Here is a 27329-nt window from a genome sequence, read left to right on the forward strand (position 1 = left end):
TTTTCCATGGGCTTCTCTTTCTTTTTGTTTTTTTTTTGAGCGGATATGGAAATTGGGTGGAATTTAGATATCCAAATGTCTTAAATGTTTCCACACTGCAGAACAAGTGTTCTCAGGTCTGGCAGGCATAATCATTAAACTAGCTGACTTGAGATTAAAATAGAAAAAAAGTCAAGGTCACCCTGGTTTAGATTTTGGATTACAAACAAACAAACAAAAAAACTGTATAGGAATTTTGGGTTGAATTGAAGTTGGTTGGCTGAAGCAATAACTTCCATGTTATTTTATCTCATATTGAGAGTATCTATGCTGTAACCTCTGGAATCTCTAGCATATGAGACATCTAAGGATATCTTTATGGACAGTGCATGGTCTGAAAAAGTGGTTGAAGCTCTGATGTACTCAAGTAGGTTCAGGTAGACTTTCTTTCTCTACTGGTTCCTGAGAACTCAGCTGTCCTTTCCTGGTTCCTTGCAGCACTGCAGAAGGCAGCTGAGGGATTACCTCTGGGCAGTTGACATACTGTAGTGAGTAATTGCAAACCTGGAAAACAGCCAGAAAGAACAACAAAAAAAAATAATGGCAGAAGTTTCCTTTTTCCCTCTATAACCTCTCCCCAGTGCCCCTGAAACAAACAAATAAATAAATAAATAAACAAACCATCTTTAAGATCTGGGAAACAACTATGAAGAAACTGGTTTCCCAATGAGTCTTGGAACCCTGCACTTTGTTCATGGAATAGCTGAACGTGATTTTACTACATATTCTTCTCTCCAACTCACATTTGATCTGGCCCATCTAGCCATTTCATAGTCTCAAAGAGGAAACACAGAAGTTCAGGGAGTTCAGCAACCTGCAATAGTATCCATGCTTCATGACTTTCTGAACCCATTTATAGTCACAACATCTACAAGGAGGTTCTGCACAGACTTTTATTCTACTTTTCAGAGCAGCCATCTGATGGGGGTGAGCACTGCAAATTTATCATATGGGATTTGATGGGAGTGTAGAATGAACTATGTATCAATTGAGATGGAAAGGAAAGGAAAGGAAAGGAAAGGAAAGGAAAGGAAAGGAAAGGAAAGGAAAGGAAAGGAAAGGAAAGGAAAGGAAAGGAAAGGAAAGGAAAGGAAAGGAAAGGAAAGGAAAGGAAAGGAAAGGAAAGGAAAGGAAAGGAAAGGAAAGGAAAGGAAAGGGATTTATGTAATTTCCTTCAGTCTTAACCATTAGCAAATAACAGTTTGCAAAGTTTAATAATGTGTTCAAGCATACCTTTTTTATTATTTTTTATTATTTTTATTATTTTTTATTACTTTTTATTAATTTATTTATTTTGAGAAGGTACAAAAAAACAGTGCAGGCAAAGTCATGCCACCCTCAAAACTAACACCAAATATGTTTCCCTCATTGGGAGAGCACTGATTACAATACTGAGACATTTTGGAATTCTATTACATGGAGTTAGTGGTATGGGCAGCTGAAATTATTTTAAGCCTCTCTAAAGCAATTCACTGGCACTTGGATGAGCTTCAATTAACAGCCTTACCTCTTTCTCTGCAGTTCTTTGAAAGGGAGGATTAATGGTAAACGATACCAGAGATGGTCACAGTGGCATTTCTCTGAGGTTTTATAGACACCATTAATTTCCAAAAAGATAACTACTCAAGGCCACTCCACTGTTCCTTATACATAAATAGAATTTCTGAGAGATGATCTTCAAGCTAGAGATATACTAAATAATTGTTACTGAGACACCTTCTACGCATAGTGCAGAGAGACAGGAACCTTGGGATGGTAACAGAGGTGGAGGATATAATAATAAATATAATAATAATAACAGAACATCAGTTTTCTGGAGCATCTGTTATCCATCTCTGTTCATTTTATGAGTTTCTGGATGAAGAACTTGGGGTGTATTCCATGGCATGATGTCCTTAATTGAGAATTGAAAAAATATTAATGTCCTAATTAGATTTTGAATTTGATTGATGAGCACCACTGCCTGCACAAGGAGTGAGAAATGAACTGAAATGCCCATTTGGAGCCAGACATCCACACCTAAATCCTCCTGCCCCCCAAAAGTGAGAGGGTACACCCAAATTGCATACTAGGGTGCTCTGATCCATCTCCAGAGCAGGAAGTTGTCTGGGACAGTGCTTTATGGCTTGGGCTAAAAACAAGTCAGTGGCCATTATGTAATAAGCTTGCCAATGAAAAAAAAAAAAAAAAAAGGAAAAATTATGGAAAAAAGGGGGAGGTGCAGAGAAAGATTTTAATTTCTTTATAAGATCCAGGCTTACATGACCAGACCTCACTTAACCAGTGGCCTGAAGTTTTCCAGAACCTTTACCAGAAATCAAGAGTGAAATTTCATGCAGAGAATATGCAAAAGTTCTTGTTCCATCACACAACCAACTGGTGCATTGTTTCTTTAAATTTTACTGGGAAAATTTAGGAGAATTAGAAGCTGATAACTACCAGGGAATTTTAGGAGGAAGGAAAATGAAAACCGTGTTTGCACAGGTTTGTGCAGTTGGAAATAGCTGAGTTTCACATGCCTCTGGCTCTTACATTGAATTCCAACTATTGCAGTTTGCTACTTTGTCTTTTAGATTAAGAATAGATATAGGAACTTTTCCACTGACTGCACAAAAAGAAAATACAAATCCTCCTTATGACACAGTCTCATTTTTTACCCTTTCCTAACTTTTCCTGGTGACACTCCATTGCTTTGGTGTGCTTGTTTAGGGAAGATTCCTCTGCTTGCTTGTTAAAGCAGAGCTGGGATTGTGTGTGACACAAGAGCAGAAAAGGGCAGAAAAAATGAAATGTGTGAACTTGCCTTCCAGTCCTGACCTGGAGGGACTATCTGTACAGTGAAAATAACCACACACAAACTGTTCATTCATCTTCTGTGTTCACTGTACAAAGACTGTCATCAGGAGTGCCAGCCCATAGCAGCTGTGTGATGTGCCATTTATTTGTTAGGAATTGAGTCTAACAAGTCATTTTATGTAGTCCAGGTCTTCAAACAATGTTTGTTGAAAACATAGTTCAGCATCTATATCCTGGGTCAAATTTAAGCCCACAACCTATGGTAAAGCACTTTTTATCTCATTGCTTATCCCCTTGAAGTCAAACAAGGCTCTTACAAGTCCTTTTGGTACACTCTGTTTTTAGAACTATATTCTATTCTTATTCTGGATGAATCTAGGCACATTCTGTGCCTTTAATATGAGTCTATTAATAATCAGATTTGTCACACTGCAGCATCTTTTGGATCAAGGTGAGAAGTATGAGCTTTTCCATGGACTGCCCAAAAGGAAAGTAGATCCTTCTTAGGACACAATCCTTTCTTCACTTTTCTTAATTTTTTGATATAAAAACAAACAAGCAAACAAAACAACTTGTGAGAGATCTTTCTTTTTTTAGCCATGTCTTTCTTTTCAAACTTCTTAAATTGCCTGTATCAGATGACAGCAGGTATCAGCTGTTTCAGATGAAGCCCATTTCTCACATGAAAATGAAGACTCAGAGCATAAAGTTGAAGATTTTTTGAACTGTTTATCCTCTTTCCTCTTTCTCTTCTCATAAAAGTTAATGAGAAATACATCAGTTATTTGTGTACAGTCATCTTTATATTATTTCTGTCCTGTATCACACAGCACCATTGCCCACTGTACATGAAGTAAGATGACCCAGTCTACAGATGACTAATGCTGATTGTTTGAAAAACAGTTTCATTATAGTCTGGCAATTATTATTATTATTATTATTATTATTATTATTATTATTATTATTATTATTATTATTATTATTTCATTCTCAGTTCTTTTTTTTTTTTTTTCCAAACATGAAAGTAATGAACTGGAACATACTTTACAATATTTTTGTTCTTCAAAAATTCAGAGATGTTGGAACTATTAATTAAATTGTTTAAAACCCATTCCTGTGAGAGATACCTTTTTCTTGCTGCCAGATAATGTACATTTCTTCATCTTGGAACAGGAAAGGCAAAAAAAAAAAAAAAAAAAAAAAAAAAAAAGACTCGTCACAAACTTGTGTTGTTTTCATATTCCTGGGTGGTGTATAAAGTTCTGTGAATATAAAAGAATTTTTCTACCTTTGCTAGATCTGCACTTGTTCTTGTGCAAGAAATAAATGACATTCACTGGTAGAATCTCCATAGTCTCAATGCTGTTCGCTTCAATATGACAGCGTGACTGAAGACAGGGAAGATGCACAATGATTTTGTTGTTGTTTTTCTAATGAACTTTTAATGCATTTAAATTCTTAAAGTTGCTGGAGCCCATTTTAGTATAAGAATGTAAGATTTGACATATCTAACTAATTCCCATCTGATCATCTCTGACCATGACTAAAGGTGAATATCTTAAGAACAGCATAAAAATGGGTTTCACACATAGTAAGAACAATGTGCTCTACCCGGTCTCCAATTAATTTTGGCTTTGGGCTGAACCAGGTTTGTAACTTTATATTAATAACTCTCCATGATTTTTTTTTCCTCCAGGAACTTCTTCAGTCAACCACTGTAAGCTTTGAGGATCCAAAACACCCTACTGGAAAAAAAAAAAAAAAAAAAAAAAAAAAAAAAAGGATATATATTTATATATTTATATTTATAGGTACTATTCATTTATATTCTGTGTGAAAAATCACCTCTGGTAGTAAAGTTCTTCTGGCAAATTATGCCACAAGTGGTTGGGAGCACTTCTGTGTATACATAGGGAAATATATGTATATTTGTATATGTGTATATATATGTATATTTTATATGTATATGTATATTGTATATTGCATATTGCATATTGCTTATGTATATGTATATGTATATGTATATTTTACCACTGACCCACCAACCAACGTTCTGCAAGACTGTTCTGCAAATAAATAAATAAATAAATAAATAAACAAAATGATTTAGTCATTCTGGGTACCCCTACTTGTCTGTTCTTCATGCACGAATTTCTGCTTTATATAGCTTTGTCTCAAGACCACCCAAACCATGGATATAACAGAGAATGACTCCTTCACGAAGAAAACAAACAAACAAAACAAGAACAACAGAACAACAGGGAGACTTTGGTGTTATCAGGTGTGTGACTCCAAACTTGTGTCATGCAATGGGGGTCTTTCTTTTGACTTCAGATGGTCTTGAATAGGCTGTATATGCCAAATCCTAAAAGGGATTTGGGGTCAACCTGTTCAGCATCAGAACACCTTAAAGTCAGTTTTTGCAGAATTCATCTTGCAGATAGAAGCGCAGAGGTGCCTACATTCCCTGCAGGGCAACAGCTAATTCTGCTTAACTTCAAAAAAACTTGGGAAAAGTTGAGTGCCTTAAGCAGGTGCCCACTTAGTGGTAAAATGGCTGAGCCAGCTCATTGCAAAGGCTGAGGGAAGTGGCTGTACTGAAACACATTCCATGCCTTGGTTTTGGAGAATTCTGAGAAATAGGTATCCAAGGTAAGAAACTTTATTTTGGGCTTACATCTCTAAATCAAACCTTTGGGCATGGATAGTGAGAGTTGTGCTTCCACACCTGCCAGAAAAGGAGCTGCCAACACTCATCTTTTACATAATAGGCCCGTGGTTACTGCTTTGTCCTGGGAAGCTCAGCAACTGAAGATTTAGCCTGAGAAAGATTTAAGCTAGTTCTTCCCATACCCTGCAGTGTGCTTTAACCAGGTATATCTAATCCATTCACTGTGGATAGAAGGAAACACTACCCTTTTTGCCAACAACAGGCCATGGGCAACCACTTACACAATCACAAAGAAAGCAGGTCTGAAAAATGCATCTTGTGGTTTATTGGTTATGAGTCTTAGCCAGAAGATGAAGATCACACTTTCTGGTCTCTGCTTCTCCAAACTGCTTGATATAGCCAGTATTTAACAACTGTTCTGTAGATGGCTAAAATAATCCAAGTTGTTCTTTGTTAACTTGGATCCTGCCTGAGGAAAAGAGAGGGAATCAGCTCAGAGGGAGAAATATATTTTCTAAAAGACCCGTGGTGACATATCACTACTAGGAAAACCAAATGCACAGAGAAATAATGTCATCAAGGTGGCTTCTAATCTGTCAGAAGAATTCTCTCCTCCTATGGCAGAATGAAGAGGGTTTGTGCACTGCTTACAGCAGCAAAATAAATACAACAGAACACAGACATTACCAGTAGACAGGTCATGTGGGTATGAATCTCAATTCTTTGCACCAGAGAGGCTAAATGTGAAAAGAAACAATCAAACATCTATATACAGTCAGACCAGACACAAATACACGTATTAGGGATAAATTTCTTATATTTTACTTTTAAATGCAGTACTGACTTTGGTCCTCATTTTGAATAACTTCATTAAAATAAAAGCTTGATTAGTGGTTAACTAAATGAGCAGGATCCATTCCTGAAGCAAGGAATCTTAAAAATAAATAAATAAATAAATAAATAAATAAAAAGCAGTCAGTGACAAAGCTTGCATGAGAAAACACATATGACAAAAGAAGGTGTATCTGCACAGGTGGCAGGTCTAGCATTTCTTAGCTTCAGAGTGCTTCACTTCAATGACTTTTTTAATGCTCTTTTAATGTCTGTATTCAAGGATGGATGGGCACTTATGCTTGTGCATGTGGAATGGAACAGAAAAGGCATAAATCAGTTTCTTTTCCCTTGTTGATCATAAAAACCTCTGTAAACACACAGTAGTATTGTAAAGGCTCACAATTTGATTTCCAGAAATACTAAGGGACATATTTCCAATGACAATTTTCCACTGATACTCAGAGAGAGCTGTTAACTGTAGCTATGGAAAATATCATGTGATAATTTCCAAAGTTAGTAAAGATTTGTGTGTTTAGAATATGACATAAAGTTTGTGATACATAGGCATAAATTTATTACCTTCCCCAGTTCCAGTCTTCCTGCAGTAAACATACATTGCACATTGCAAAAACTGTGCATGGTTTATTATTATTATTATTGTTGTTGTTGTTTTTATTATTTGCTTTAGTTCCCCTTGAACTTTTCTAGAAAGACAGCTGAAAGAAAAAAAAAAAAAAAAGCCAATCCCTCACTCTGAACTTTTGCTTTATATATATATACATATATATACGTATGTATATATATATGTATATACGTATATACATATATAAATAACAACTAGATTGAATATAAGAGAAAAAAGGACAAATATTTTCAGTTCAGTCAGAAATAGAATAAAACCAGAAGGCTGAAAAAAGTTGGACATGGAAGTAATTTATTTTGTTATAAAGAGATGCAGGAAAGAGTATCACAACGGCCTTTTTAAAATTAAATATGGGCTCTGTAATGAAGTCATTGACACAACACTTATGAACACTTCTAAAATTAAAAGGAATATAATAACATTTCAAACTCACTTCTATTTTCATATCACCTAGGCCCATATTCACAACTGTGTCTCCCCAGGGCCTACTGGAGCTAAACACAAGTGCAGTAGTGGAACAAAAAAGAATAAAGAATATATTTCAATGTTCAGTACACTAGGCCAGATTTACAAATTCACATGTTGTTTTTTATATGTTTTTATATGTGGTTGCCAATTTCAAGGGGATTTTGTTAGAAATCTGTTGGAAAAAATTTTTTAAAAAAGTATTTATGTTTGATTAGGCTGTCACCAGATAATTTAAATCAATTTAAAAGGTCTGTTTGTTTGAAATTGACACAGCATTACCACAGAGATTGTTACAAGATTCTATTTATAACAACCTGAAAATTTTAACCTTCATTTTGTAATAGAAAGATGAATTTGGCATTAGCTGCTATTATTTCTATTAAAAATGTCAGCATATTACTTTTAATGATCAGTAACAAATAATTATGTCACAAATTAATTTGATGACAAAAATCTAAAGTTGTATATTTAAACCAACCCAAATTTTCTATGCCTTAAGATATTTTGCCAGTGTATGCATGTTGTTTAGTACAGTGGGGTAAAAAATAGCTAAATAGAAGCAGCAGAAAAAAACGTGTATAGAGTATTAAAATAGACACAGAATAATATATATATATATATTTTAGCTGATGCAGCTGTTCCTTTGGGGAGAGAGAATTGTTCATTCTTTATCAGATAAAGTATTTTTTCATCAGTATGGATGTGTCTTTGCTAATAAGGCTTGTCAATATATAACTACTGTAATTAAAGTAATGGTAGACAGAGCCCCAATCCCAATGAGAGAAGGAAGGCAGCTGAAAAGGAATTTAAGCACCTGAAGACATTCTTAATAGATGCTTCTGGGGGGAGAATTGGCTCTCCTTAGTCTCCTTGTTCTCGACTATGTAGAACAAAGACTTTTCGATGTAGTCATAGATATTGTATAGAAACAGTCTCCAACTCACAAAACTCAGTATAGTGAAGGTCAGCAGCAAATTACCTTGACCAAAACTAATTCTTTTGCCTTCATTCTGTATAGGCATTCCCACCCCCAAAGAAACTTTAAAACACCTTTTAATTATTTTGCCATCAGTTTATGTGTCAAGTATTTCTAAGAGGCAGAGAAGCCACTTCTATTCAGTCTGAGAAAGAACAGGAAAATGTTGTTGAAAAGAATACAATGGGATGAGCAAATTGTCCATGGTTGGATTTGTGTGTGCTTGTGTATGTGAGAGGATATGCATGCAAAAATGGGAATCGCTGCCTCCTGCAATGCTGAATATTCCAGCCTGTCAGCCAGACTTGGTGCTGCTGTTGCATCACCCGGACTGGGCTGTGAGCACATGCTGGTCCTACAAATTATGCAGTAGCACGTCTCTTTGGCAGTACAATGCAGAAGGGTCAGATTTCCTTTGGTTATGTCATATGCTCATGGGGATTTAGTAGCAACAGAGAAATGGAGCTGGTGTATTCTTAGTACTAGCAGGACAGGTGACACAGACACTAAAACACTGTTATTTCTGTCACTAGCTGGCACTGTGGGTGACGTGGGTGACAGATACAACCGAGGCCAAGAATTTGGACTTCAGAAGTTTTCTATTGGGCTTCAGAGAAATTAGTGACACTGAAATTAATGTTTAAATAACATAAGTAACAAAGACACTTGTAAAATACCTTTTTTTTTTTTTTTCTCTCCTTTTTTTTTTTTTCCCCTTTGGGAAATTATGCTACAAGAGCAATCTTGTTCATATTCTGTAGGGAATTTGTTTGCAAAGGGAAAGATAGTTGTGTGAGTGCATGTCTGTAAAATGGTTTCATATGTGCACAGAGAGTAGAGATGTGGGCTTGCATCATGCTTTTCCTTTGTGACAATATGAAATGATGAATTATTTTGTCTACATGCAAACAGGACAAATATTTCCTTCCTGTATTATTCAGTCTCTATTTATACTCTCAGGTTTGACATTCAGCATTTACCCCTTTGAATTTTTGGATTTGCTTGTCATCCACTGTTTGTATTCAGGACCTATATGTAAGAAAAATCATTCATCTGTTTGCATTATCACTGTGGGAATTCATCTCATGGTTGAGAACTTTGGGCTGGAGTTTTGTATTTTTAGAGCTGATTACTTACTAGACCTTTACTTATTTTGGATTTGCCTTTTACAAGGCCATAGATTATTTATTAAGAAGAAATTCTTTACTCAGAGGATGGTGAGGCACTTGAACAGGTTGCTCAGAGAAGCTGTGGATGCCCCATCCCTGGAGGCATTTAGGGCCAAGCTAAGGCATTTAGGGCTTTGTGTAGACTGGTCCAGTGGGAGGTGTCCCTGCCTATGGCAGGAGGCTGGAACAAGATGATCTTTAAAAACCATTCTGTGATTCTGTCAAGAATTAAATGCACACAGGAGACCATCTTGATTTTGGTAAGAGTCCTCTAGTCTTCCTCTTCTTCAGATCATAGCTGAAATCCCTGCACCATGGGTTTGCCCCTGGGGAGTAGAAAGTCACACTGTGTATTGGCAGGGTACCTGGTCAGAGAGGAGTGCTGGCAGCTTGTCTGGTAGGTCCAGGCAGAAAGGACATCTGCCTGCAAGGCAGCCCAGCTCCTACCTCTGCCCGTTCGCCCTCCAGAGAATAGTGCTTGTTATCTTTCTGCTTCTGGATATGAAGCAGTAAAAAGCATAACTTAAACATTAAAAAATTTGGAAGAAATATTCTTTAAGAAAACATAGGGATACTAGTAGTTTGAGTAGAGGACAGATAGTCATGCTCAGATCTGCTCTGAAATCACAGCATACTTTCACAGCCCATCTTGCTTCTGTGAAACTTTCCCTATTTAATGTTCTTGTGCTTTTAAATTCAACCTTAAGGGTGTGAATCTTCATGTCTGATTTTAGGTCTCTGCTGTATAGTGATCCCACTTGAGATAGTCATTTGGACTCCCTTTGCACTCAAAGGAAAGCAACTGATATTTGAGAGTCTGGTTCCACCCATCCTAAAGTATAATCCAAATCAGATCAAATCAGATACGTTTTAAAAGTCCCTGGTTTTATTTTGTTGGCAGTTACCTACATGTTGTCATGTAGTGCAAGGCACACAGGTTGACCTCGGGCTTTCTCTACAAAAGCATGTTGATCATGTGTCTCACCTGACAGCTTCGTGTCTTGGATATATTAGGACATTTTGACAGTAATAAACACCCAAGTGTTGGAAAAAAAAAAGATGAAACCCTTTGTAAAGCCTAGTAAGTTACTTAGCTAGCTAAATGTAGGTATCTAAATATCTTTCAACTTATCTTTTTCCTTTGATTGTGTTGACTGGGGTTCATATCAGTAGCCAAAGCATAAATTTCTGATGCCGTTTGAAAAGCCCTTGGCTATCCCGCTTGATATAAGTCCAGATATAAGTCCTGTGTTATATCTGCCAGCAGATTTCTTGGATACCATAGGCAGTCACAGATGATCCTAAACATATATATTTAGGTAACTGAATCAAAGTATTATGTTCAGACACCTAGATCTGAAGCCAATCAGTTAGGAGAGAAAGAATGAAAGAATCAGTTAGGAGAAAAGAATGTCATTCTATTTTCTTGGTCTACATTGTGATGGTGCTGATGATAAATGTAAGACTCATAAATTCAAATACACTGACTTAAGACTCTGGACCACCATGACTGGTTTGAGAATTTGACTTTATTTTATTTTATTTTATTTTATTTTATTTTATTTTACTTTATTTTATTTTATTAAAATTCTTCAGGGTGATGTTAGGTCAAGATTTCAAACTTCTCAAAACCCACAAAGGTTAAAAAACTATGTTTCCTGAAGGAGATGGATTTGTTTGATTTTTTCAATAGAAAACTCAAGGTTTACCAGAAAAACTATTGAGAAAGCCAGTCATGAAAAAAGGGTTACATGTTATTAGGTACTGGTGAACAAAATTTTATGACTTCTGGTGCCTTTAAGAGCTTTCTATCAGATGTTAAACCTCAAATCCCTCATCCCTTGGCAGGTAAGACAGCTGAGAGTCCATATCCACAAAAACAAAGCAAAACAAAGCAAAACAAAGCAAAACAAATTCAAGACAACAAAAAGAAAACACTCCCAGCACAACTGTTTGTAAAGTAAAACTTCTTGAATTTTCCCTAGTAATTTGTCTTTCAGAATGGAAGAAACTAACAAACAAACAAGCAAATGAAAAACAACAACAACAAAAAGATGGGATTTGGGATTTTACAAAGAATTTATTACCTGATAAAATTCATTTCAGATTTCCCCTCAGGTGTTAGTTAGACATTTTAGTGAGTCAGAAGTTTTCTGCGGAAGATTTACATTATTGTGGAAATGCAAAAGACCAGACCCTGACCTTTAAGCACTGAACAGATCAACTTTGAATACTGATCTGTCTGTTACTGACACAAGGCCCTGAAACACACACCTTTTTTTTTTTTTTTTTTTTTTTTTTTTTTCCAGACACAGTCTGCAAACTTTGGAAATCGATAACAACATATATTTAAAAACAAAACAACAAAACCACACACACCTGTCATGAACTACAAATCTTTAAAATAAAATTGCAATGAAGGTATACTTTTAAGGGGGTGTGAAGAAAGGAATGGAACAGAATAAATAGTGCCTGAAGTAAATCTGCTGTCTGGAGTATAGCTTTTCTAACTGCCTCCAGTCAACAGATACAACTCCAAAGGAAGATTCAAAAATCAAGTGCAATATAAGAGCTTTGAGCCAGCTACGAAAGGGCTTCTTTCCCTTCAGTGTTTAAATATGGAGCCAAAGACATATCATTTTGATTTTGGCACCTCAGAATACTCCAACTTACATCTTTTGGACTCTTTGGACTTAGGTGTCTAGGTGGATTCAGCTTATATGAGTTTACAGTCTGTAGCGCAAATCTCTATATTCATGTTCATCGTCTAAAAGAAATCATAACAAAAAGTGGTTAGAAATAAACATTTTCAGGGAATTGGTTAACCAGATTAATAACTTCTCCTTTAGTTCAAATAAATTGTAAAACACACTTCTTATAGGTGCTTGTCTTTAGGAAGATGAATACTTCAGTTAGGTGCTGAAGAGATGTCCCTATACCTCTGCTTACTCACAGCTCTCCACAGGTCAGAATGTAACTAAAGGATTTAGTGCAATAGGAACTAGGAGAATCCCTCATCCTGTTCTTAGAATTTCCCAGCCTGAATTTAGTGTAAACTTTTTTCTGAAGCCTCAGTGTTTTATGCTCAGTGGCTTGACATGCATTCCAGGTCTCTTGGTTTTTCCACATCCCTGATGAAGGTACTTGGATGCCCTTTTCAGGTTCTAGCCAGAACAGTGTTATGATATAGACATTGCAATGCTTTCCAGCAGTGGAGCTGGATGCGAAGAAAACATGTTTCCATGGCCTGAGGTATAAGCTCAATTATTTTATTTTTACTGCACCCAATTTTCACAGTTGTTTCTTTCATAATCTGTGATTACCTGATAATATTTTCAAATTAGTGAAATATTATGGTTGAAAAACATCTAGACTATCAAATCAGAATAATGAGTGTAGGCCTACAAAATTCTGCTTTACTTAAAAACAAGTAGATTTAAAAGACAGTATGACTCCAGCTCTCTGATACTTCAATATCCTTCAGTATCTTCCGACACAACTGACAAACAAGGTATGAAGCTACAAAACTGAAGAGAGGTAGTCATACTAAATCTCAGAGTAAAGTTGAGATTAAATCTAAAACTTTTAAGCAACTTCTGCCTCAGTCCAGTTTGAATGTCTTTAAATGTTGGGCTACTAATAAGAATTTCCCTTACAGGTAATTAAGAAAATGTAGCTATAGAAAGAATCTGCAGAATTTTCTATGTTCTCATGAAATCTTTCAGAACTTCTTCAGCTTAGCTTAGGAAAAAATGAAGAATTTTGCAGTAGAGGAAGGTGGAAAGGAAGTAAGGAGTTTCCGTATTCCAAAATCTTTTTTTTTTTTTTTTTTTTTTTTTTTTTTCTCCAAGAAACTGTTTTCTCAAGCCAGGTTAACCAATCTGTAGCCATAGCCTGTCTGTTTATCTTGGATGCTGTATGGTTTTACTGTAGCAGTCCTGTCCAGTTTTTCAGCTGACACTCAAAACTGTCTAATCAGAGAATAATTCAGTCAGTATAACTCCAGAGGAGTTTTATCTTCTTTCTCCTTTTTCTTTCTTTTGTTTAGGTTTCCAATTAATGTGTTCTATTTTTATACTTCTTTTTTTTTTTTTTTTTTTTTTACTTTTTTTTTTTTTTTCTTTCTTTTGTACTTGCTGGTGGCTTTTTTTCATTAACCTAGATCCAGACTATAGGAGGAACATACTGACAAAACATGACTGGAATAATCTTGTAGGAGATCCAACTTGTCATGGTAAACCTGATTCCTGAGGAAAGAAATCTCAGATGACCATTGCCAGTTTCTACCTGTTGACATTAGGAAAAAACTTCATAGATTGCTGCCTTGAAAAGAAACTGAATGATTATGGTAAACTATACGTTCTCCTAGAAATTAAGCCACCATTCATTCTCCTGAAATCAAGAAAAAGAGGTTTCTGGTTCCAAGCAATGCAAAAAACAGCTGGTTTGGCACTGCTTCTGGAATATTGGCAACCCTATTCTACAGGCTGTTTGCACCTACCATCAATAAAAGACTAAGTGAAACTGCAAGCCATCTGTCTCTGGTGTGACTCTGAAACCTGCAGAACATCTCCCTGGTGATGGTAACCATTAGTCATCCCCTTAGTCCTTGGGGGAGATGCTCCATCTGGGTGCAAGGTGCAAATTTTCTCTAGTCATACTGGTAGATTTCACAGAAGTTGTAAACACCAATATTTTACTGTAAAAGATATTTTAAAACCTTGGAAGGAGGAGATAATCTTGGAAATTTCTCTTTAACCAGTTTCCTTGAGTGCTGAAACATGTTCTAGTGTGTCTTCTATTCACAAATGAAAACTGCATTCAATAAATCAGAAAGTTCTCAATATAAATTTGTCTATCATTTTCTTTTATATCTGCCTTCTGGGAAAGCACCAGACTTAAAACAATTGTTTGGGCTCCCATGGAAGAATATGGCTTCACAGGAGCCAGGACACTAACATTTTTTAACAGGTGTGGAAAGGATACCACCAGACTACAGAGTAGCTGCTGCTTGGGATTTTGTTCTTGTTTATTTTATTTTATTTTATTTTATTTTATTTTATTTTATTTTATTTTATTTTATTTTATTTTATTTTATTTTATTTTATTTTATTTTATTGTTATTTTTACTGAAGTAATTGTGTCAACATTTTCTACAGACCGAACATCTGAAAAAATTTCTTCTTTAAAGCTCTGGCACCAGTTGGTGGTGGAAACTTGGATCTTTTTCCCCCCTCTGTGCCACAAACCTGCAGATGCCAGATCTGGCATTTGCATCCATGACAAGTATGCTGCCTTGCCAGCTTGTTTCACTGAAATTGGCTCCTGCTGGGAGGATCTGCTCACAGACTTGTTATGCTGGCACCTGACCATTTTTGGGTACTATCTTTAACAGGGCACATCTGTTGTAGGCACACATACTCTTTAGCTGGCTCAAAGTACCACGTGATAGACTGTCCTATTTTATGGAATTTATCCAGCCTTGACACACTCTTGGGTACACAGCTCAGCAATTCTACAGTCTTGGTTACACTTGACAGCCCAGGCTGACATTAGCAATCTTGTCTCACTTCCCTCCCTTTCATGAGGAGTAATCACAGTTGCCTTCCTCATCCGTATGGCTAAAACACAAGGCTAAGTCATATGGTTGTCGAGTCTGAGACATATTGGGTCTGTTTGACAACTCCTTTTTTCAAGGCTCTCTAAATAGTGCGGAAAATTCCACTGCAATTAATTTTGAAAATGTTAAGTGTTTATTAACTGTGAAAGCTCTGAAAGGAAAGCAAAAATAAATGGTTGTCAGGATTCCCTTTATTTAAACTACTATAATTTGTTTCCTTAAAAATGGAAAGAAGATCAATGGCTGGAGAAAGAGCCTGGGAGATCCTTTAATTTCACCCTTGTATCTGATTTCTATTATGGGAGTTTGGGAAGTTAGACCCAGTTATATTCATTATTCTTTGGCAAGAAGTCTTGAAAAGTATTATTGATGTTAAAAATAATGCTGCTTCTTCAGCAAGAATCAGAGTATTCAGCTCTAGAGGAGAGCAATTAGCTGATGATATATTTCGCTAAGGCTAAGGACAAGAGAAAAGATAAGGGAACCTGGGTCCGCTAGTACCACAACAGGGTACTGAAGAAATTTCTTGTACTATGAAAGACGCCCAGGCAGGCAGCTATGTAAACCATCAACTATGTTTATGCTCCATCCAGATCACGACTCCTGATCATGCCATGCAAACACATACAGAAAATTTCAGTAGTTATTAATTATGTAAACTCTGAAAGGAAAGAAGAAACAAATGTATGTCAGGAATCTCTTAATCTAACTGAAATGCTTCCAATTAAAAATAAATATGTAAATGAATAAATAAAAAGAAACAAAATTTGCTTTAATGGTGTTTGAAAATTGCATATAGTTGTTTTACCAGACAGGCATCAAAGGTAGCAAAATACATTTTCTATGTATACAAATACAAAATCACATACATGTTTATACACATAAACATACTGATATCTGTGCCAACATCAATTTACTGTGAAACTGCATATTTATGTGTCTGGTCATCAGATTTATCCATATGTTTATGGATATAAATATATAACTATTTAGGTGGTGATGCAACAGGATAAATTGAAAAGCTCCATCACTGATCATGTGCATATCACTATTCCTTTCTAACCTGCCCTATAACTCTTCCCTCTTCTCCCTTGTGAATGTCGCTTTCTTCCTCTGTACAAGCCCCTGGAAAACAAAATTGAGTCCTGAAACAGGAGTCCTAAACATTCCAAAACTGAGTCCTAAACATTCCAAAATCTTTACAGTCAAATATCCTTCAGTCCTACAGGACAAGAAAAGGGATATTTACACTTGCTTCTAGCACAGAATAATTCTGTATATTAAATTTAAAAGTTGGGCTATTTTTATGTTACAAACAAACTGTCTTTGGCCCATATGAGAGAATTCAGTTTTGCTTCTTCCGCACTCTCCATTCCACAACTGAAAGTAACCATGACACCTCTGTTTCCAGTGCACAGACATCAAAGGAATTGCGTTACAGAAAGTAATCCTGATTAACATAAGCAGAAAAACAAACAAACAAACAAACAAAAACTTTTAGTTTCTGTTTTGTTGTTTATTTTTTCTCTAAATATTTATATGGCATATTCTTAACATCTAGATGTTAGGAGAAACATCTAGAAAAGGAAAGTGAAGCACTGGAGTAAATTGCCTGAGAAATAGGTGGGAGAATATCCATCCCTGGATGTTTTTGAGAACAGGGTAGGTAAGCAGCTGTCAAAAGAGCTTAGATATGGTTGATCTTGCTGTGATTAAGGAATAAAGCAGAAGACTTTGTGTAGTCCTGTTCAGATCCACCTCCTACAGATGCCATGTAGGTTAGATGGTGTTAGATGGTGACAGAGATATAAACGTTGCATTCTGATTTCTCTGTGATGTTTTGCTCTATAAAACATTTTTTTTCTCTCCTAGTTTATCAAAGACAAACTAAAAACAAGCAAAAATATATTAAAAAAAAACCACCTTGATGAAAAACATTGTGTTGATACTCTCTTACTTTCTATATATCACAAAAATTCATGGATATAGTGTTTGCCTTTTCCATTTCTTAGAAAACTGTGTGCAATAAACTTGTTTATACTTACACTCTTATCTTGGAAGAAAATCAGGTCAGCTACATTGCACACAAGAACAAACAAATATTCTGAAGCTATTATTCAGGTTAAGTGACATAATTTTACGGAAATTATACTGAAATTACAAAATAGCTTAGAGTTAATGTAGTAAAATTGGAAGTTTAATACAGTAAAATTGGAAGTGACTTCTCTGTAAGGTGCAATGAAAGAATGTATTGAGATGAAATCAAGTCTTCTAGAGAGTATGTGTATTGGCAAATAAACGTGTGTGCATGCATATTTTACATATCTGTATATATGCATGAATGTGGTATGTGCATACCACAGAGCAACATTTTGGTATGGCTTATTGTTATGATATTTGGTTGTTTCTCCTTGACTGGAATTTGGGGCCAATTATTATCTAAATGATTTTCAGAATATTTTCTTAAAGGAAAATAAAACCAATAGAAGAAAATCTGTGATACCTCTGTCTATGGATATGTTTTCATTTTTCATTGCCTTTTTTCTCCATTACCTTATAATTTATTTTCCAGTTTCAGGCAGGATTCAAAGAGTTCTGGAGGTCTAAAAAGTAAGAAGTTCCTACTAGAAAAAAGGTAGCTGTTAGAACTGTGAGACTAGTGGCCATGGCCATGACCTGAGCTTGGGAGCTACTATATGCCATAGAAACTCCTGGTTTTATCCCACTTCAAACTCACTGCTGGGTCTTCCTAAAGAACCACACGGAACCATCATTAAAAGATGCCTCAAGAGACACACATTCCATCTGTGCATCTTCTTTTCACAGCTGTCCAGACTTGGATATTACTTAGTCTTCCTCGGCAGTTTCCTTGTCTTCACAGTAGGAAATAAATAAAATAAAATAAAATAAAATAAAATAAAATAAAATAAAATAAAATAAAATAAAATAAAATAAAATAAAATAAAATAAAATAAAATAAAATAAAATAAAATAAAAATTTCTCAAACAGGTTAGCTTATTGGAAAACATAAGGTCTATAATTTTTATAATTGAGTTTGTTCTTTAAAATATGTCATTGAGGCCATGTGCCCTAGTCCATGTTTCTAAGTACCTTTGTGTTATGAACATTTATATCTAATATTTTATCTAGTGAATCCTTTCCCCTTGTGTCTGTAATTCTGTGATTAACAGTACAATAGACGAAAACCATGTGCATGAAATCATGCTCCGCATCTATGTGGGGGAAAGGGGAATGTTTACACTGTTTCTTCAGGACAAAATGAATGCCAGAATCAGGAGTTGCTGGATCCTGTTATCCATGAACTTCCCACACATTATTGACCTTGTTACTTTCTGATCACATTTTGGGTCAACAGGCTTGTTGACCCACAAAACTTTATATTAGTTATGTGAGATGTCTGTGGCAGTTTAGGTTGCATCTATAGTCAATACAGTGAAGGACACAGAATCACAGAATCACAGAATTTCTAGGTTGGAAGAGACCTCAAAATCTTCGAGTCCAACCTCTGACCTAACACTAACAGTTCCCACTAAACCATATCCCTAAGCTCTACATCTAAACGTTTTTTAAAGACTTCCAGGGATGGTGACTCCACCACTTCCCTGGGCAGCCTGTTCCAATGCCTCACAACCCTTTCGGTAAAGAAGTTCTTCCTAAGATCCAACCTAAAACTCCCCTGGCGCAACTTAAGCCCATTCCCCCTCGTCCTGTCACCAGGCACATGGGAGAACAGACCAACCTCCACCTCACTACAGCCTCCTTTAAGGTACCTATAGAGAGCAATAAGGTCGTCCCTGAGCCTCCTTTTCTCCAGGCTGAACAAGCCCAGCTCCCTCAGCCGCTCCTCGTAGGACTTGTTCTCCAGGGCCCTCACCAGCTTCGTCGCCCTTCTCTGGACTCGCTCAAGCACCTCGATGTCCTTCTTGTAGCAAGGGGCCCAAAACTGAATACAGTACTCAAGGTGTGGCCTCACCAGAGCCGAGTACAGGGGAACGATCACCTCCCTAGCCCTGCTGGCCACACTGTTTCTTACGCAAGCCAGGATGCTGTTGGCCTTCTTGGCCACCTGAGCACATTGCTGGCTCATATTCAGCCGACTATCAACCATCACTCCCAGGTTCTTCTCTGCCTGGCAGCTCTCCAACCACTCATCTCCCAGCCTGTAGCTCTGCTTGGGGTTGTTGCATCCCAGGTGCAGGACTCAGCACTTGGTCTTGTTGAACTTCATGCAGGTGACCTCAGCCCATCGGTGCAGCCTATCCAGATCCTCCTGCAGAGCCTTCCTACCCTCAAGCAGATTGACACACGCACCTAACTTGGTGTCATCTGCAAACTTACTGAGGGTGCACTCAATGCCCTCATCCAGATCATTGATGAAAATATTAAAGAGGACCGGCCCCAGCACTGAGCCCTGGGGAACGCCACTAGTGACTGGCCTCCAACTGGATTTGACTCCATTTACCACGACTCTTTGGGCCCGGCTATCCAGCCAGTTTCTAACCCAACAAAACGTGCGCCAGTCCAAACCAAGACCAGCCAGTTTCTTGAGGAGAATGCTGTGGGAGATGGTGTCAAAAGCCTTGCTGAAGTCAAGGTAGACCACATCCACAGCTTTTCCCTCATTCACCCAGCACGTCACTTTGTCATAGACACAAGCATATTCATGAGGTGACACATCTTAGTTGAGCTGTCTCATTCTCCTGAGATACCTCTCTCTTTCTTTCTTCACTCACTAGATAATGATCCAACAACAACTCTCATGTCTTAAGTCATAAAGTGTAAATCTCAGCTTGGATTCAGATAAGAAAACTGAGAATCAAATCTATCTTGGACTGTCTTGTTTACACTGTGAAAAGTGATTCTACCTTTGTGTCCATCTACACGTTAGGCAGGAAAGGCCTTGCAAGACAGACCTTGCAAAGAGAACTGCTTCAAACTGTGTGACTGTCCAGTTGTGATTCATACACAAAGAAAAGGGGTTTTGACAGTCTTGTCTGATGAAACAAGGCCTCAGAGTGAATCTTTCCTAAATATTCTTTATCATGGCATTCCCCACCTTTCACAGTCAGATCGCTGACTGTCCCAAACTTCACATGAAATACTTTCCTGCACAAGCTGAAACACAGCATGGAAAGATCAAAGGCTGTTGTCTGACTGCTCATCTCTGCTACCGCTGAAAAGAAAATTTCCAGGTGCAGAAAAGACCTTTAACCCTTTCTTCAGCCTGTTTGTTAAAAAGGAAAAATGTCTCTTGTTCTTATGTTGTTTTAATTGAGAGATCCTGTAGGCTGTGTGTGAGGAAGGTTCAGGAGAAGGGGATTGGTAATTTTGGTATTTCCTTTGCTTTAGAAGAAAGATGTTGGAGGAAGCAGTAGGAAGAAGAGTAAATAACAAAGATCAGGCCTACCAATGTCTACACAGTCATACCCAAACAAGGATTAATAAATTTATTTCTATGCCATAACTGTATGCCTATCTCCTGATCTCTTTATTATCTGTGCGTACTACTTGCACTAAAGGTCCGCACTGCAGCATCACTACTGTGCTGGGAGAAGAAACATAGTGAGTTACCATTCCTAAAAATCACAGGAAGTTGTGCTTTGAAAGATCTTCTTCATTCCCCTGATCCGAGGCAAGATCAATTGCACCTAAAGTTTTGTTGTTGCTGTTGTTGCTGTTGTTGTTGTTGTTGTTGTTGTTTTGTTTTTAATGTCTAACCCATCTTCAAAAATTACAGTACAATTTTACAGTTTTCCTGCTGGGTGTGCTGGATGTAGTAGCTCCTATTAATGTCTGTGTCAAGAATCCCGAAGGCTCTAGTGGCCTGCAGTTCTCCTTTAGGATGTCTCATAAGCTACTTATTTTGCCATGAATGGGATATCTTAACAGTAAAGTCTTTGTTTTGTAAAATTTGGAACCACTTTATCCCTGAGTCAAATTAGAACCAGAGAGCTATCATTTTGCAATGTAGAGGCATCTTGTTCTAATATTTTAGTCACCATGATACTTCATTCCAAAATGATCCAATTAAATAATCCAATCCAAATAATTTGTAACATTAGAGTATCATAATCCACTCTGAATAGTCTGTAGCACTAGATTTGCATTGTGAACAGCACAAAATCTTGCAGAACTTGAAGGAAAGACTACCAGGAAATTCTGAGCTTGACATGCAGGATTTCACAAAAGGGAAGACTGAGGCTATCTTGGAGATATGCAAGCATCTGAGGTATATAGATGTTGATATCCAGGGGTAGACTTATTAGTAGGAATGAAGAGGGTTTTAAAAAGCTTTATCATGCTATCTTGTTTGTATACCATAGCATTGGGTTCCTGGACTGCATGTCAGTCAAGCGTGTTGGACGAGGACTGTGGTGAAACAGTAGCATTGCAAAACATCTGTTGGACAATTTCAGCCAAAATTCGACAGATGGGGTACAGATTGCAAGGATGTTACAGCTTCTGAGTTTCATAAAAAATAAGTAGCCAGGTAGATGAAAGAGATATTGCTAGTACTTCCTTTATAGAGCAGGCTCAGTATAGTCTCTGCTATTGAAGATAACAGATAATCCATGGAAGAAAGGGAATCTCTGAATGTTGCAGTCATTCACAAGCTTGAATAAGCTTATTAGACATGAGGGGACTCTGCTAGAAAAACAAAACTATTACTTGTCCAGCTTCAGTTGTCCCACTGTATACATAGTAACTCATTATGCTGCATTTTTCTCATGCTTCCTTGATTTATCTTATGTCTTCATTTTTCAGAGTATTTAGTATATTATGTTTTTTTTTTTTTTTTTTTTTTTTCTTACAGAAATAAATGGACCAAAGTGTTAACAGTTAAAAAGGACCAGAGAAATAAATACAGTTAATTTACAAATGTAAGAACAAAACAGCAGATTAATGAAAAAAATATATATATATATTTTTTTTGCCCAGTGTCACACAGGAAAGTAGTAGCAGAGATCAGTAAAAACCAGATATTTTTGTGCAAAATCCAAAGTAAAGAAGATCAATCATCCTTTATTTGAAATGCTAGGGCAATAGAAAACATACACTGGACAATATATCAGACCTTGAATTTAGAGCACATTAATATTTCCGAATTCAGGAAAGAAAGGATGAAATCAACTCCTTGATAAGCACAAAGAAAACAGATCTTGAATTGATGTCTTGAAACAGAAACCTGGAAATCCTGAATTCCAGAGCCCTGCCAATTATAACTGCAATATATCTGTATTTATAGGACAATAAGACTCTTTCTGCTGTTTAAATAGATTTGGTTCTTCATCCTGCAAAAGACTTCAAGAGTCTAGTGGTGGGAATTTTCCATTTGTGCTAAAACAGCACTTTTATTTCTCTTTTACACTAATAGCTCAGGCTCATTTCATAACCCAAAGGTATGGAAGCCCTACTTGCATTATGCTCTGTCAGCTGTGTCACAAAAATAGTTTTAAAGCTCTATTTTTTTCCTTCTTTTGCACGTTTCCAACAATGTCTGGGTCAGAACTCTCTACAGGTAACCTCCCATATTTAATATTCCTCTTCTCAAGAAAGTATGTGCTTCTTAAACAGCAGATAGTCTGAAGAAGAAGAGAGAGAGAGCAAGAGAGAGAGAGAGCAAGCCTCCAGGCCTTCTCTTTTTCACAAATGACTGTGATAATGAAGAGGAAATACTGAAGCTCTCAGTTTACAGATATTCTGTGGGATCATAATTTGGGAAAGCCTTATTTGCCCATGGTCTTCTTACAAAAGAGCTCTTTGCTTCATCCCTCACGTGCAAGAGGGCATAAAAGAGATTAAGCGGAGTGGTGTCATCAGAGCTGCCAAGATAAAAGGGCATCAGCTATTGATTTTCATGTCCACTGCTACCACATCTAGCCTTATTCTCCATATACTCATAGGACAGAGGGCTTTTTATTCAAGGTACCTACCACTGAAAAATTCTAGAGAAGATCACGTTTTGGAAATGGAATGTGGGTAACAAAATGAATTTTACTTGCTCCAGATAATGAATTACTTCTTGGATATAAGGCAAAAGAAAAATTAAAAAGCTTCACAACATGCTAATTCTTATCCAAAAGTAGCATGAGAAATTCTCCCTTTTTCATTTAACAGTTATGATTTGATAATCATGCACCTGTCCAACAGGGTTTCTCTTCCCAGACATGCTACTCCTTTGTCCTGATGGACATCCACATAGAAATAGGTTTCTGGGCAATGATATTCTGTAGTTAGTTTCTTGAATCCTCTGATAATCATATAAAAATAAAATAATTTATTTTATATATGTATATATCCTGAAGAGAGAATCATTCCCATCAGCTACCAACCTCATCATTACCCATTCCAAGTATACCAGCATGCATCATCAGTCTCAAGATCACATGAAGTACTCTTTCCTCTCCACAACTGCATATGTCCCCTAGGATAATAATCACAGTTCTTGAATATTTCAAATAATATCAAAAACAAGATAAAAATCCCAATTTTCCCTCCAAATTCTAATCAAATATATTTTAGTATCTGGAAACAACACAAAGGAGTATGTATCACATAAGTTGCTTGTCTGACTGCAAAAGGTGCTGGTGGTTGATAGCCATAATTTGAAAACTAATGTAGAGATAAAATCAGTGCTGTCTGTTGTTGGGCTATGCCAGGTAGGGATCATCTGTGACTCATGCTGAGAACAGGAGAACACAGGAAATCGACCTGGAGAATTTCCCAAGAAAACAAAGAGAGTGGTGCTATTAAAACAAACCATTAATATATGACTTTTGAACATGTTTGCTGAAAAACAGTAGATGCACCATCACTGAAATCCTCTTAATTACCTTGGTCAAGAAACACTCTTCAACTGACCTAAGGGCATGAAGTTGCCCTACCTGAGAAGTTTCTTCTATCTCTGTGTTCAAAGATCTTGAACTAGAGCAGCTGATAGCCTAAATATTTCTGTTTTCTTACTGAGGTAGTTAATTCTCTAAGTAACGTGCAATGAACAGAAATCCTTTGTGCATTTCACTGACTTTACTCAGATTAACCCCACCTACCACTTGCCCCCTGAAGTCAATATAATGACATCTCCTGAAAATATATAATAATTATAGAGTCTTTGATTTGACACTTTTGAGGAAAAAAAATGTAAATAAAAATAGTTTCTCTTACTACCATAGGTGCCTTTGAAACATAAATTAGAATTTCTTGTCCTAATTTGCCGTTGACAAGTCTTAGAGGCAGAGTTAAGACAAAATTCTTGAGCCAGCAAACTTGCTTCTACAAGTACAAAGGAATTTAAAGAGTGGCCTCAGGAAGAAATGGATGTAGCTGTCAGTCACATGAAAGAATTTAGAAACAGAATGCAATGCTTTGTCAAATGGTGGGATTCAAATGTAATGGCATGTCGTTGACCCTGGTGCTCAGCAACACATATTTCAAATCCCCGAAGATTAATAGGGAAGATGGTTACAGCTCTCACAACAGCTGCTGGAAAGTGTTCCTATCTCAGGTTTTAATTACATGTATTTATACAGTAAAAAAGTCCTAAATGCATTATAGCCTGTAGTATGCAACAATTTTGAACATTTATGAGATTCAAGCAATTAAGAGTCTAAACTTTCAAATGTTTCCAGATGGCACGCTGATTAACAATTGTGTGAATTTAATATTTGTTTAAATGTGCTACTCTTTAAAATATTTCTTAATAGTATATGAATGCATTCGAATGAATCTAGGCACAACTTTTCTTCAAGCACAACTTGCCTCATTGCCTGAAGAAGTGGAAATCTCATTAGCTGATTATATAGACCAAAAGCAGTAGCAGAGCAGAGGTAAGAGATGAAAAAGACGAAAAAGAAGCCAAGCTATTTTTTAACTAATGAATGTTTCTCCTTTCTCTTTAGACGCAGGTCCCACGGTATTCATGCAAGCCATTTACAACATCAGTCTCTCAGTTCTTGCAAGTGAACCTACTCATAAGGACATTTCCTTGGGGCTAACAGCATTATGAATGTTGACATCTGTTGCATACAGTAAATTGAAGGTGAGGACCTATGGTTTCTTTTTTTTCTCTCTCTCTCTTTTTTTTTTTTTTAACAGCACTAAACCTTTTGTGTTTCCAATGGGGTTAAACCACTTAAATTCCTTAAATAATATATCTACAGCTTATTTTGATATTTCCAGGCCTTCCATGTATACTACCTTTTTTTTTTTTTTTTTTTTTTTTTTGCTTAAGACTTGAATCATTGCAATCCCCCTTCTTCCACCAAAATGCTTATTTTCGTAGATTATTCTAGGAGACAGAAATTTACTGATGATGATGGCCGTCACTAGCCTACTAGTCACACCTACATCCTTCAGAGATTTTTGTGAGTTTACGATTTGTTTAGTATCTATATTTGAATCCAATACCAGAGTTTGGAAGAGCAGGACAGCTCAAAAATTAAATATCAGGAATCCTGTATATCCTCTACTTTCAAAACTAAAAATACAAGAACCTGCTGCTAACTAACAATAATCATTTAACATCTAGCTTCTGCCACATTCAGGAGAAATTGGGTTTTCATTTTGTGCAGTATTTGCAGTATGTGCAAGTCACAGAAAATGAGATTTATCTCACCTGCCACCTGAGGTCTACAAGCTAATCATCTGAGACCAGGACTTGGTGATACAGTAACGTTAACAGAGAAAAATACATGCTGTCAAAAAAACATATGCCTTCAAATCCAGATGCTTTTCACCTCCTTCACTGTAAGAGGAGATTGAACTGCTCTCTGAAAATTCTTGCTCTCCACAGTTTGTAAAAAGAGTCTGGACTCATTGCTTTAGATGTAGTTATATAACTCCTTGATACCTAAATTAAGTAAGGTAAATCTCAGTAATAAAGGAGATAATTTATTCTGAATTTCAGAATTAGATGTAAATTTCAAAACTAACTTTTTCATGTGTGTGCATGTGTGTATCAGAGACAGTTGAGGTTAGAAAAAACAACAGAAACATCTGTATTTTGGCAGAAATGATCCAGTTCTCAAGTTTGACTTTTATTAAAGCTATTTCATTGTATTTTCTTTCTGAGGTACAATTTAAACCATTAATTATGCCTTTTTCCTTTCTTTTCCTCTGTTCCCTTTTCCCTTGGGTTACCTTATGCAGGTTGCAAAACTGGCAACATTCATGCTGGAGCAGTTTTTGAAATTCCACATGATCTCCTGGTTTTGAAATTAAGCAAAGGAAGATTATTCATCCACAAACCTGTAAGGAATCAGAATGAAACCTTAAAAATTAAATTAGCAAACTGAAATTGTGTGAAATGATTTTAATAGAAACAGGAGAAACAATGGAAACCTACCCCTAGGCACTGGTTCCTGAACATCTGTAAGGGAAATTTATGAAGTGTATTTTGTGGTGTGCTGGGTGTGATTTTAAGGACAATATTCCTCGCTCAGTAGCAAGAACAGACAATCTCATCATTTGCTTCCACGTGGGAAAAATACACAAAAGGAAAAGGTATGAGAAGCAGCCAAAAGAGTATAAAATATGAATGATGTCTAAAAGAAGAAAGAACATTATGTTTTCCTTTAGTTTAACACTGGGTTAGCAAGAGCTGGGAACAACTGTAATCTAGAGCCCAGAGCCTGGACACTACCTGGCTTTTAGGACAAGTAAATTGTCTAATTATGTTTTCTTTTCATCTCTCTGCCTGTTTGGGTTGCAAACACAAATGATGGAAACAAGAGAATGTCTTTCTATTTCTTTGACCACAGTCCTGCATAAGGATGCAATCAGCAAAAATGCCTTACTTACTTATGATGATATCTGGCAGGCTGTTTGCTGGCAGTATCGAACTCTTAAAGACCAATTTAGTTTCTCCTTGTCTGGGACTATGCTGTTTGTTGTGTTTGTTGGTGGAAGTTTATACATATACATACACACATATATATGCCAACTCTATTTGTCATTGAATCATTGTGTTATGGTAATTTTACATACTCAGTTATTCCTCCATAGATTTTGCATCTGCCTTCCCCTTCTGTTTCTATTTTTTAAAATGTCAATGGGTACTGATTTTGTTGCCTTCATTGTTATGACACGTTTT

Source organism: Aythya fuligula, chromosome 3 (genome assembly GCF_009819795.1).
Source record: "Aythya fuligula isolate bAytFul2 chromosome 3, bAytFul2.pri, whole genome shotgun sequence".
Taxonomy (NCBI): Eukaryota; Metazoa; Chordata; class Aves; order Anseriformes; family Anatidae; genus Aythya; species Aythya fuligula.